The following is a 13,296-nucleotide window of genomic DNA, read 5'->3' on the forward strand; positions in this document are numbered from 1 at the left end:
AGTATATTTAGAATGTATGATGTGTTCCTTTATAATTAGTATTTTCTACTTTTTTCAGTTATTTTTATTGAGAGCACTGGGAGAAGCAATGTATGTTGTATGCATATAGAAGAGTCTTCGAAATATAGCACTATCTAAAAAAGAAGAAAAAAAAACGGTAAATAAGTCATAATTATGGACTTCAGAATGGTTCAATGCAAAACAGCCTCAGATTTGGGGAAACAAAAACAACAACAACAAAAACAAAACAAAACCCCAGAAAGATCAGGAAATCATTTTGACATATCAGATCAGGTCCACTGACCAAATTTGACTCAAGCTCCATAGAACTACTAACCAGAAAGCGTATGTTAAAGAACAGCATTTAGAGAGTGTTACAGACATTATACAACCAATTTCTGACAAAGACATTATGAGGAGCTAACCCCTTTTATCAAGCCCTAAAAGTACAAGACACTTTGATAAATCATATGCAGTTATATATAAAGTATAGTAAATGGGATAAAACATGCAAAACATAGTAATTTCCTTTTGGAGTCTGGTGCAAAAGTTCAGAAAGCAATACTGTACCAAAACACTTGTTCTCTATGTCCCAAATCTGATCTCAAGCACTGTGTGGGTACATGCTCATGACTGTTTGTGTGCATGTTCTCAAAAGAGAGACTATGCCTCCCTTTTTTGGATTTTTTATGTCCTGTGCTGGATGCCAGATGCCAACTTCCCGCACACATGCACAGTCTACAGACTGAGCCTGTAAGTGTGTTTATTACCTCCCGTCATTGGACAGTAAAGAACAGGAAATGTTTTTCCTCCTCCTCTCACCTTCACACACTCACACACACACAAACACACTCTCATTCACACTACCTCTGTCACTCCCTTACTCTTTCTGTTTCCTCCTGTCTCTCTTTACTCCTCTCATGTGGCCTCCCACATCCTCTCTGGGTACCAAAAAAGGCTTAAGGAATTTATAAGAGTTTATTTTATTTTGGTTCTTAATATATTTTCTGGACCACTGAATTATTGCTTTTGTGTAAAAGCGTGGGAGTCAGAGCATGAGAAATAGTAGAAGCCTTTTTAAAGCACGTTTTAGTTTCAGTCTACTTCTTCGCTCAGGATTTCAACAGACCCATGTCTTGTTACAGCCTTGCCACTGACTCCTTCAGTCAATGTTAGTTTGCATTTACATTCAGGGACACAATTTGATTTCAAATCAAGAAATAACAGAAGTTTGAGTATAAAACCATAGTTTCCCAATAGAATTAATGTTTAATTATTTAGTCCAGGTATGTTTGATTTATTGGTAGTTGAGGGGCTCTCTGGATGCAGATTGATCACATGCAGAAGCTCCTTAAGCTTCAGTGTGTGCTACACAATTGCTGAATAACAGCATAAAGAGTATAGTCACAGGGAAGAAGTCAGTAAAAATAGAACTTACATGCATGTAAGTTCACCATCATGCACCATAGTATAAAATATAAGACTTCTGACTTGTGATGTATTGTCAATATTAACAGGTGAAATCTTGATTAACTGAACTGCAAGAACTCAGTGTACTTAATACTATATTTTAAGCATATCTACCATAAGTCTGTTCTTGCACTTTGTGTGAATCATAAATCTGCCTAGCTTTTAATTATATTTGGAAATATTAAATTAATAATAGTATTCTTAATGTAATTTCAAATATAATAGGTTCAATGACAAATGCAAAGCCTCAAACTTATACTTAGGAGAAATACAATTAGGCCCATATATATTTAGACACAGACACAAGTTTTTTTTTTTTTTCCTTCTTCTTCTTCTTCTTCTTCTGCTGTTTACTGAAACATATTCCAATTATAATTGTATAATGTATATGGACACAATGTATAGGTCCTCAGATGATTGCATTTGGAAGGTTTTACTGTGAACAGACAAAAAGCTGTCAAGCAAGCTCTCCATGCAGGTGAAGCAAGCATCCATAAGCTGTGAACACAGAAAAAATGAATCCAAGAAATTGCTACAATAGTAAGAGTGGCAAAATCTACAGTTTGGTACATCCTGAGAAAAAAAGAAAGCACTGTTTAACTCAGCAACACAAAAGACCTTGAAAGTCTACGGAAGACAACAGTGGTGGATGATTTCAGAATCATTCCCATGGTGAAGAGAAACTCCTTCACAACAGCCAAAGGAGTGAACAACACTCTGCAGGAGGTAGGCATATTGATATGCAAGTCTACCATAAAGAGAAGACTTCATGAAAATTAATAAAGAGGGTTCACTGCAAGGTGTATGCCATTCATAACTCTCAAGAATACAACTTTTCTAAAAAACCAAAAACCAAACCAAGATCAACCTCTACCAGAATGGTTGCAAGAAAAAGAGAAGGCACGTAATAGCTCATAATCCAAAGCTTACCATATCATCAGTCAAACACAGTGGAAGCAGTGTCATGGCTTGGACGTGCATGGCTGCCAGTGGCACTGGGACATTAGTGTTTATTGATAATGTGACACAGGACAGAAGCAGTCGAATGAATTCTGAGGAGTTCAGAGAAATAATGTCTGCTAAAGTCCAGCTAAATGCAGTCAAATTAATTGGGAGGTGTTTCATAATGCAAATGGACAATGACTCAAAGCCATCAAGGAGTTTATTAAAGCAAAGAAGTGGAATATTCTTGAATGGCCAAATCAGTCCCCTGATCTTAATCCAATTGAGCGTGCATTTCACTTGTTGAAGACTAAACTTTAGACAGAAAGCATCTGGTGAAGTGTATGAGTTTAAGACATCAGACTGTCATGAAAGTTGAAAGTCTGCATTTCAACTGCATCTAAATTGTTTAATTTAAAATTCATTGTGGTATTAGAAAAAGGTTATCTCTGTCCAAATATTTCTGATGTGTAACTCTCTTAACATTCAGGCTTGTGGCAACAGCAACAGCAATAGTAATAGCAAATAGCTAAAATCAACTAAAACAAAATAAAATAACACAAAAATGTGCTTCTAAAAGTCTCTTTAACATATGGCATATGCTCCCAGTTTCTTGTGGCATGATAGCCAAAGGCTGCTTCCAAGGCTTTTGTCCTGTACTTTGTACTTGTCTGTATAAGCAGACTGTTGCTGGAGGACCTGAGAGGCTGAAATAGTCCATACACTGCAAGCAAGTAAGGCATATTAGAGCAAAACCATGGCCTATCTAAAGTGATTTTAAAATTAAAATATAGCATAACCTGAGAGAAAATGATTTTGGGGGCTTGAAAACTGGTGTGCATAGTATTGGGATTTATACTTTGGAATTGGTTGTAGTTCATTTGTAACATTTTTGAATAAACAAGACAGAAAAGAATGACCACAGTCAAGACAGCATTAGGCAACGAGCCAATGTGAAGTTGATCAAGATGCACAGATTTTCAAATTGTAACACAGACAATTTAATTCATGACACAGTTCTTCTGTGACCATTACCTACCATCTGTGTGGCAAGCAGGTGGGACACAAGATACCATTTGCAAACAACTATTTCCTTTTCAAGCAACCACACCACAGCCCAGTGCGCATACTACTGAGAGCTTAATTAGTTGCATAGTAAATACTTGTTAAATGTATACAAGATTAAAGAAAATGAAAACAATTCATAATAATTCCCAAAGGTAGTTCAGCAAGTGCCATAAAACATCATTACTGTCCAGGTTAGATTATCCAATCAAACAGAGATATGCAGGACATAGATTTTAAATTTTGTAATAGTCCAGTGTGCCACATGTTTTTAGACTTTAAATATTTGAATTTAGATTTGATAACTGTTGAGGTCATTTGAGTACTGAAAACTCATTGTCATGTTTCTTGAAACTGTTTTCAGGCAATTTCAGTTTTGCACCATAATTGTGCTGAAAGCAGCCATTAGAAGATGGGAACACTGTAGTCATAAAGGGATTCACGTGGTCAGCAACAATACTCTAGGTTGCTGCATTTAAATGACAGTTGATATTGTAGCACAAAGTGTATCAATGAAATAGCCCCAACACCATTACACCACCAGCAGACTGAATCGTTGATACACGGAAGGATGGATCAGTGCTTCTATCATGTTTGTTTGTGAAGCTATCATTCATGTCACAGCATAAAGTGAAAGTCACCAAACCAAACAACATTTTTCCAGTCTTTTGCTGTTGGTTTGCTCTTCTGCTGCAGCCCATATGCTTTGAGGTTCAATATGTTGTGCTTCCATAGATGCTCTTCTGCATACAGTCTTGCAACTTTCTGGTTATAAGGAATGGTTGAGTTACTCTCTTCCAACCAAGAAATCTGGCCATTCTCCTCTGACCTCTAGCATCAAAAAGGCATTTTCAACCACAGAACTGCTGCTCACTGGATATTTTCTCTTTTTTGGACCATTGTCTATAAACACTAGAGATGACTGTCTGGGAAAATCTGAGGAGTTTCTGAAATACAGGCCCATCTGGGACCACCAACCATGCCACATTCAGTCATTTAAATCACATTTCCTCCCCATTCTGATCCTCTGTTTAACTGTCAATGGATAATGAACACTTGAACAGGTAAATGTAATAAAGTGACCAATCTATTCACAAAACTGTGTGACATCTGTTTTTTTATTTTAATTTTTAGTATCAATTTTTCAGTCTCAGTAGTGAAGCTTTTTGGTTCTTTTACATCATAAACTGTCAAAAATTCATTGTCAGATTTATGTTGCATAACCATGTTTGATCGCTGCGAGAGAAAAATTAATTAATGAATAAACAAGATATATATCATGCAATGTTCAACAGTCAACTTATTTACTCAGTTGTTGAGCAGCAGAAACTGGAGGAAATTCACTGAATTTCCCCAAGACACTTGGGCTTGCATCAAGGCATTACATTTTACCAATGGCATCTCTAATTACTTTTGCACTCTTCTCCTAAAGTGCTTTTGCCATATCTCATCTCTCATAAACTCCCAGATGCACAATAAAGAAAAAAACTGTCAAAAATAATTCTCCAAAGCAATGTCATGTTGGAAGAGGCATCCCAAGAGAAAGTCTGCCAAACTGACAAATGTTTAGCACACAGTGACAGCAAGAATTGTTATGGGCACACTCTGATGTAGACAATCTCTTACAAACAAACCAGTTCAGTCTTCATTTCCATTAAGTGGCACCAGATCATCAACCTTCTGTCATTTTCTCCTCTCACAGCCCACATGCAGATTTCAGTTTCACCAAGAGCATTCACGTTTCATGATTTTTATAGACAAAATAAATCACCTTCGTTTTAGGTTGTTTCTGTGATTCAGTATATAAACCAAAGTTATCTGATTTTTACGTTCTGGAGGGCGATAAATTCTTTCATGTGGAAAATAATGTAATGTGACAGGCTGAGTTTCTGCATACAGCCAAGTGGCTCCAAACTAGGTTGATAGAAACTCCCTATTTCCTCTCAATGATTTGTTGTTAACTGAACAACGAATAATTACATACTGTGAGAAAGCTACGGCTGTCTAAAATCAAAATTGTGGTTGCCAAACAGACAAATGTTCACATTCTTTTTTTTGACATAGCCAGAGATGTCAGAAGCAGAAGATAACTATGGAGATTTATTAAAGATTTGTAGCAAACCAACTGTGCTCTCATTTGCATCAAGTGGCACAGCGACTATTCTGCCAGCTCATCATCTTGCAGCCAAATTTCAATTTGTCAGTCATAGAATTTAGCCACAGTAGCAACATTTGTAGGATAGTTTAGTAAATGTTTATTAAATAAAAAAAAATCCTTTAAATTCAATTCAAAGAAAAATATTTTAAAAAACAATTGCGCAATAGTTTGGCTGCTTCGTAAAAAAAATAAATACAACCAGAATATAATGATTGGCAAATGTCAAACTCATATTTTATTCACAAGGGAACAAAGAAAGCATGTGCACACAGCATGCAATTAATTTGCACAAATATCTATAATATGCAGCTTACCCATGGTGGTGACTCTCAAAGCAGAGCCAATGAGAACTGATAAGAGAAATGATAAGAAATCAAATCGATAAATTGTATTGATAATGTAGTCAGAATCACTGAATTCTTTTCATTTCCCATCCCTGCTGATAAAATGAGGATGCATCACTACCTTTGGAGGCAACTAGAAATCTGTAAAGGCACTATCAATGCTGAAAGGCAAACAGGTTGTCAGGGAAGTTCCTGCATATTTCAGCAAAACAAAGCTAAAACTTCATACTGCATCTACTAAAACAGATTAGCTTTAGTTAATAATGATGTGCAATACCACTGATTTGCTTTCTGATCTGATACCAAGTAAAATTCAGGGTGGTATCAACGATACTGATCCGATACTCTGTACAAAAAATTAATGTTTCATTGTATTTCATAATACAATATATAATTGCATTATGTAATTGTAATAATAATATAGCTTCATAATGATTACAGGACATCAGACTACTTGTTCTTACTGCTTAACGATGCAGAATTATCATATAGAAATAAAAAACCTGAAGTTGTGCGTTATTTGAGCATGTTGCTGCCTGCAGCACTAAAGGACTCTGACAAACGTCTGTCTCAGCCGTTTGTCAGAGTCCTTTAGCCATTTATACAGCCGTGTTTCGCATATGACTATGAAAGGCGTAAGAGGAAGTAGTTCCTTCCAATTTAGACAATCCGAATGATGTAGTTTCTTTCCACTGTGTTCCTGTTAATGAAAAACTACAAATTTACCCCAAAGTACTAAAATATCGATATTTTAATATGAGAGTTGATTCTAGAACATAAATTACTGGTATCGGAAGAATCGATATTTCAATATCGATCCGCACATCCCTATCAGTTGAAGACTCAATGTGCTGAATGTCATGTGCAGGCTGTGTGCAGGCAGGAGTGGTGGTATGAAGGACCCAAAGTGCAGACACTCGGAGACAAAAGGTGAACTTAAATACAGCTTTAATGCTGAACTCAAACAAGTTACAAAAGTGCGAATCCAAAATAGACAGACAGACAGACAGACAGACAGACAGACAGACAGACAGACACACAGCAAGATGAGGGTTGATCGCAACACAGACACAGAGAAACACAGGGCTTAAATACACAGAGGGAGCATCAGGGAATGAGTAACAGGAGGGAAACACAGCTGGGGCAACTCAGGCCTAACGAGACAAAGGAAGCAAAACCAGACACATTAACATGAGACACGGACTTTCAAAGTAAAACAGGAAACATAACACAGAGACACAGACTTGAATGGGGATACAGGAGACAGGGGAGACAGCAACTATGGATCACAGACAGAAAACCACAACACTAAAACTCTACCAAACCCACACCAAAAACCTAAACTAAGAATAAACCTATAACCCATAAGGCAAAGCTAGAATATAATGAAATAAACAAAATCAAAGAACCAAAAACACAAAACACTGGGTCGACGACCCAGGCACCCTAACAGTGAATTGGCCTGCCTTTTGTCCATACTTTTCAATAATTAAAAGCATTTAGTACATTGTCAAATGAAAAACACAATGAAGAAGAGTCAGGACTGTGGAGCAGCTAGAATCCTACGTCAGGCCAAAATGGGACAACATTCCTCTCCCAAAGGTTGAACAACAGGTTTCCTCAGTTCCTGCTTATTGATGGACTGTTGTAAAAAGGAAAAACAGTTGTTTAACTGTTTATTCATCATTATACTCACAATTTCTGGTTTAGGTTACAACGACAGCATAGTAACTTAACTGATCTTGACATGAGCCAAAGTGATGAACATCTGTGATTCACCAGTACCATATAATACATAACATATAACATAATGAGTTCCAGGTCAGCAAACATGCTTCTTCTGTTGGAATGGATCATGTGTAAAAGACTGCAAGGCAAAAATTACCATTTTTGCAGGATGTAAAAATTTATTTTCCTTCTTATTTGTCCCCACCATTTTATGAGAAGCTCATCTGGGGCCAGAGCTAACAATAAGACCATCCAGCAAAAGAACATTCCCTTGGTATGCTTCTACTTTCAAATTATTATTAAAAAACATTTGGCTTTTACTGTCCACAGCCAGAGAAAAATAGAGCAATTCATTTAACTGTCAGTCTGCCTTTATCATTATTATTTGTCTCCTACCATCCCTGGCTCCATTCATCCTTCCCTAAACCCCAACATTCACTACACCCATTCACTCATCCATCAATCAACAGACTTATCAGCCATTACATCTTTTTTTTTAATCACTAGGACTTTTTTTTTCCTACCAATTCTTCTCAGTCATGTAAGCCCACATTTGCATGTTTGCTCATCCCTTTTTTCATTCCCCAAACCTTGAATCTGTTAAATTTGTCTCCATATTCTCTATCTATTCATCGATTCTTTGTCCGATCTATTCATGTCCTTCTACTCTAAGGACCCTCCAGGCCGTCAGGATCCATTGCTATTTTCAAAAAAGAGAGCTGATTTCTTCTTTCCCGCTGCTTTGAGATTGACTGTGCAGTGAGTGAATGCTGCACAATCAAAGTGCATCATCTGGGCCACTTGTTCAGCAATCGAAAAGCTACACTTTCCATCATCAGCCTGATTCATAGGCAGGAAATGTCTTGTGGTTGCTTGCTCAGTGACTGTTTTTTTTTCTTCAAATGTGCATGTAAATGTGCATCTTTGCACATCTGTGTACATAGGAAAGTCTTGTTTTAGTCTCCTTTTACACATACTCTTTCCCTACTGTGACTAGTTATCACACGGCTTCATATGTGTTCACATACACACACTCAGACACAGACAGACACACTTAAAGGATATTACCCACAGGTGCAGAATCCCTTGCAGAGAGAAGCCATCATAAATCAGACATGATTGAGATGTAAAACCGATGTTCTCCTTCTTTTACAACCCCTAGTCATTCCAGCGCAATGTGGCCAAGTTTGTATGTTTTTCTAGGAGACTCGGGAGCTGTTAAAAAAGCCCTATGTGGAAAAAAATCAGTAAAACTTTTTTTTTTAATGGCACAAAGATTTGCATGATTGTCAGTGTACTATGGAAGTTTTATGTCAGTTAAATGATTCACAGCTCATAAGAGGCATTGTAGCAGTTATTTAATTTTACACAGAAACCTAATGTAAAAATATGCTGGCTGTGAAATCATCATCTTGCAAAAGCTAGTCATGCTGTAGGCTTTTATGTATTATCTCAGGTGTCGAGAATTTAGCTTTTTATATGTTTTTTTTAAAACTATTTTAATGGAAAATGTAGCTTAATATTAGCAGAATTTCATACTGGTCAAGTCATTCAGTGATCCGGTGTGGCTGGGGGCATTGTGGTCACTTAAACCAGGACAGAAAAGTTTCATCATGGAATGAAACTTGTACTAAGAACATGTTTGTATTGATTTGCTGTTATTCTCCTTTCTATGTTTAGTTATACCTATGAAATGCGAAAAGGGGCATAAATCAAGGTTAAAATCTTAAAGAAATAATGGTTTGTTTCTACTTTAACATGACATTACTGAAGCAAATGAAGTTCCAAAGATATGTCTAACTCATTTTACAATTGCACAAAATCATTTGTGAATTATTTTGCAACAATTATTTTGAAAAACCAAAACCACCAGTATATAGTGAAAGATACTGACACTCTCAAATGTACTTATCTGTGAAGAAAGTCAGTATCTCAGAAAAGCAATCTGTGGAAGTAAAACTGTTACTATAGGAAAAATAAAAAAAATAAAAAAAGACAGTGCATAGACTACTGTTCTATCAAATCACATAGTCATTTTACCTTACTTGGATAATTTTACATACCTTCACTTAAAGTGTTTATTGGAAATAAAAACGTAAAGAAAAATAGAAAGTAGGGCCAGTAAGCATCTTAACAGAACAAAATGGTAGTAAGGATTATTAATGTCTAGTATAGTGTGCCCAGAGGAAGCACAGGTCACTGGGTGTGAGGGGGAGAGGAAAAAAGATGGAAAAGAAGACTAAGAAAGAAGTGAAAGAGTCATAGTTTAGTGTTGTCAAGGGAGAGACAAGTCTTTGTAGGTTTTTCTGTAGGACAGGAAAACTATTAATCTGTCAGGGCAGATGAAGGGTGTGGGGGAGTGCCCGGAAAGATGGAAGGAGCAGAAAGAATGTAGGGACAAAAAGAAAAAGAGATGGTCCCCACATAGAGAAAAGAGAAGGTAGGACAAGCTGCTGGATTGCAGGGCTGTGGGGAAGGGAAGGGGGTGGAGGAAAATTGATAAAATAGGTTCAGAGTGGGAATTATAGTAAGGAGAGAGAAAGAGAGGGAGAAATTAGAAAATATGTGTGATGAAGCAAGACCTCACTGACCAGAGTCAGGCTTGAACACCATCAAAACACCCCAAAACACCCCAAAACGTCACCCCGAGGAGCAACAGATCACACAGAAGGACAAAAGATAGAGGAAATGGAAACAGATGGAAAGAAGGGGGAGCTGAGATACAAGAGGGATGTAGAGTGCAAAGGAGTGGGTGAAGGTGAGACAACAAGAGGGAAGTTAAGTTTAAAGATTTGTTTTTTTCATCAAGACTTTGCAAACTGATAAATTTGTAGTCACATAAGGTCGACTGAGAGTAGACCAAATAATGTGCCCTCCACACAGATAACAAGAGGAAATGATTACCCATGCACAACAAAATGTGAAAATGTGTAGTGCATGGGGGCAGATATATTAGGAAATTTCTTAGCAGTGCTACTAGAGAAGCCCTCCTATGTTTACACTTTCTTTTGTTGTAAGGCACACTTGTATCAAGATGCAGTGCTTTCCAATGGACAGATAGTGTACAAGATGAACTCAGTGCGAAGAAAAAAACTGTGAAAAGTAGAAGTGGAGTTGTTAAGCACACTAATTAGATTAGAGGATGCATGGATCCTCTGCACAAAATCATCAGCGCTGTCACTTGGTGTTCATTCTCTCTGTGGTAGAGTATCACTTCCTGTTCCTGTTACAACACAGTGTTTTTGTGTAGCTTATCTGCATAGGAATTTAATTAAAAACTTTTAGATAACTTGTAATTTCACTGGGTAATCTTCACATGCTTCATCCGAAGCACAATCTCTGTGTATTCACTCGCTAATTTATAGTCTCAGTACTCACTCACTGGTTTCGCTAGCTTATATTAGCTAGCCGACTCGCTAGCAGCATGACCTCTTTATCTGTCCCTGCTGCACATTTTTTCTCTTTGTGTCAGATTGTCACGGTCTGCAGAGACAGGCCGTGCGGTGGTGTGTGTAATGGACCCAGGTGCGTACACAAGTGAGTAGACGGCAGTGAACTTAACAGAAAGCGAGCCTTTATTATGGCTGGAGACAAGGTGTACAAACAAAGTAGGGATAGCGTGACTAGACTATAGCTAAACTGGGAAAACTAATACTGTGACAAACTAAGAAAACTCAGAGACTAAGATGATCACTGAAAAGACTGACCGTGAAAACATGGAGGTGAGAACACAGACGACGCGACACAGACTACATGAAACACAGAGACTAAATACACATGAGGGATGATCAGGGGAAGTGGCCACACATGGGAGCACAGCTGACACACATGAACCTAACGACAGGACAGGAGAGGTGAAACTAAATACACTGACATTGAATACTGACTTTCAAAGTAAAACAGGAAACATGGAGATTAGACATGAGATGAACTAAACATAACCATGCAGACATGACTCATGACAGGTAGACGCACGAACCAGGGAGACGGAGTACAGGGGAAGCGACAGCATGAACTTGACAACACAAGACACACAGACATAAACACATGAAGGGCAAGGGAGGCTTAATACAAGGGTGATATAATTACAAATGAGCTGGAATAACTTAATGAACCTAAACAAACAATAACATCAAAATAGACTAAACACAAAGCACTGGGTCGCATGACCCAGGACCATGACACAGATGTTTAGTTACCTCTCAGCCTCCTTTAGCAGTAATGATACTTGTAGTAAATGTAGCCTATTTGCGGCTCTGGAGGCCAGATCACTGAATTGGAGACTCAGCTTTGCACCCTTGAAAAACCGGAGGTCACGTCAACCGGAGGTCACTAAAATCAATATTGAATAGGTGTGTAATAGTGTGTTGCCAAAACAATGTTGGTGTCACGGTTGTTATAGAGTGGACGCAGCCGCCCGTGTTGCAATATAAAGCCCAGGAAAGACACAGTCGGAACATGGAACTCACATTTTTCAGCCTTCACAAACAGGCGATTCTCCAATAGGCGCTGCAGTACGAGCCTCACATGCTCCACATATTCCGCCGGGCTCCGGGAAAACACAAGGATGTCGTCTAGGTAGACAAAGACACAGTGGTTAATGAGATCACCCAGCACATCATTAATCATAGCCTGGAAAACAGCAGGGGCATTGGTGAGCCCAAAAGGCATCACCAGTTATTCGAAATGCCCAAGGTCAGTATTGAACGCTGTCTTCCATACATCCCCTTCACGAATTCGCACCAGGTGGTAAGCATTGCCGAGGTCCAATTTGGAAAAAATTGTGGCGCCCTGGAGGAGCTCAAAGGTGGACGCCAGCAAGGGCAAGGGGTATTTGTTCTTAATCGTGATTTTATTCAAACCCCGGAAATCAATAAACGGCTGGAGCGTCTTGTCTTTCTTTGCCACAAAGAAAAACCCGCGCCCAAAGGTGAAGTGGAGGGTCGAATGATGCTGGCTGGCAAGGAGTCATTAATGTTCCATCGACTCCCGCTCGGGCTTGGAGATGTTATAAAGCCGACTGGTGGGCAAGGGAGCGCCGGGAATCAAATCAAAGCCACAGTCATACGGGCGATGGGTCGGAAGCGAGGAGGCTTTGTCTTTGCTAAAAACCTGGGCCAGGTCATGATACTCAGGCAGAACACCAGACAAATCAGGAGGTGCAACAGGCCTGAGACCGTCGCACCCAGAGTAGCGGAGCGTAAGCACAAAGCGTGACACTGACTGCTCCACCCTGAAATACGGCCCTTGGCCCAGTCGATCTGCGGATTACATTGTGGCAGCCAGGGATAGCCCAACACAAGGGGAGCATCAGGAGATTTAAAAAGAAATAAACTGAGCTGCTCCGAGTGATTGCCAGAGAGGGTGAGTGTGATGGTTCGAGTGCAGTGAGTGACCGTAATCAGTGGGCTGCCGTCAAGAGCCGAAACCTGGAGAGGTTCGGGGAGAGGAACAACGGGTACGGCTAATTTGAGAAGGGTCTGGCTGCAGCCACTGTGGAGCTCCACAGTAACCGGATACACGTGACCTCCACACTAACCGGAAACACGTGACCTCCACACTAACCGGAAACACGTGACCTCCACAGTA

Source organism: Pundamilia nyererei, unplaced genomic scaffold (genome assembly GCF_000239375.1).
Source record: "Pundamilia nyererei isolate P.nyererei 1_Seehausen unplaced genomic scaffold, PunNye1.0 scaffold00032, whole genome shotgun sequence".
NCBI classification, from domain to species: Eukaryota; Metazoa; Chordata; class Actinopteri; order Cichliformes; family Cichlidae; genus Pundamilia; species Pundamilia nyererei.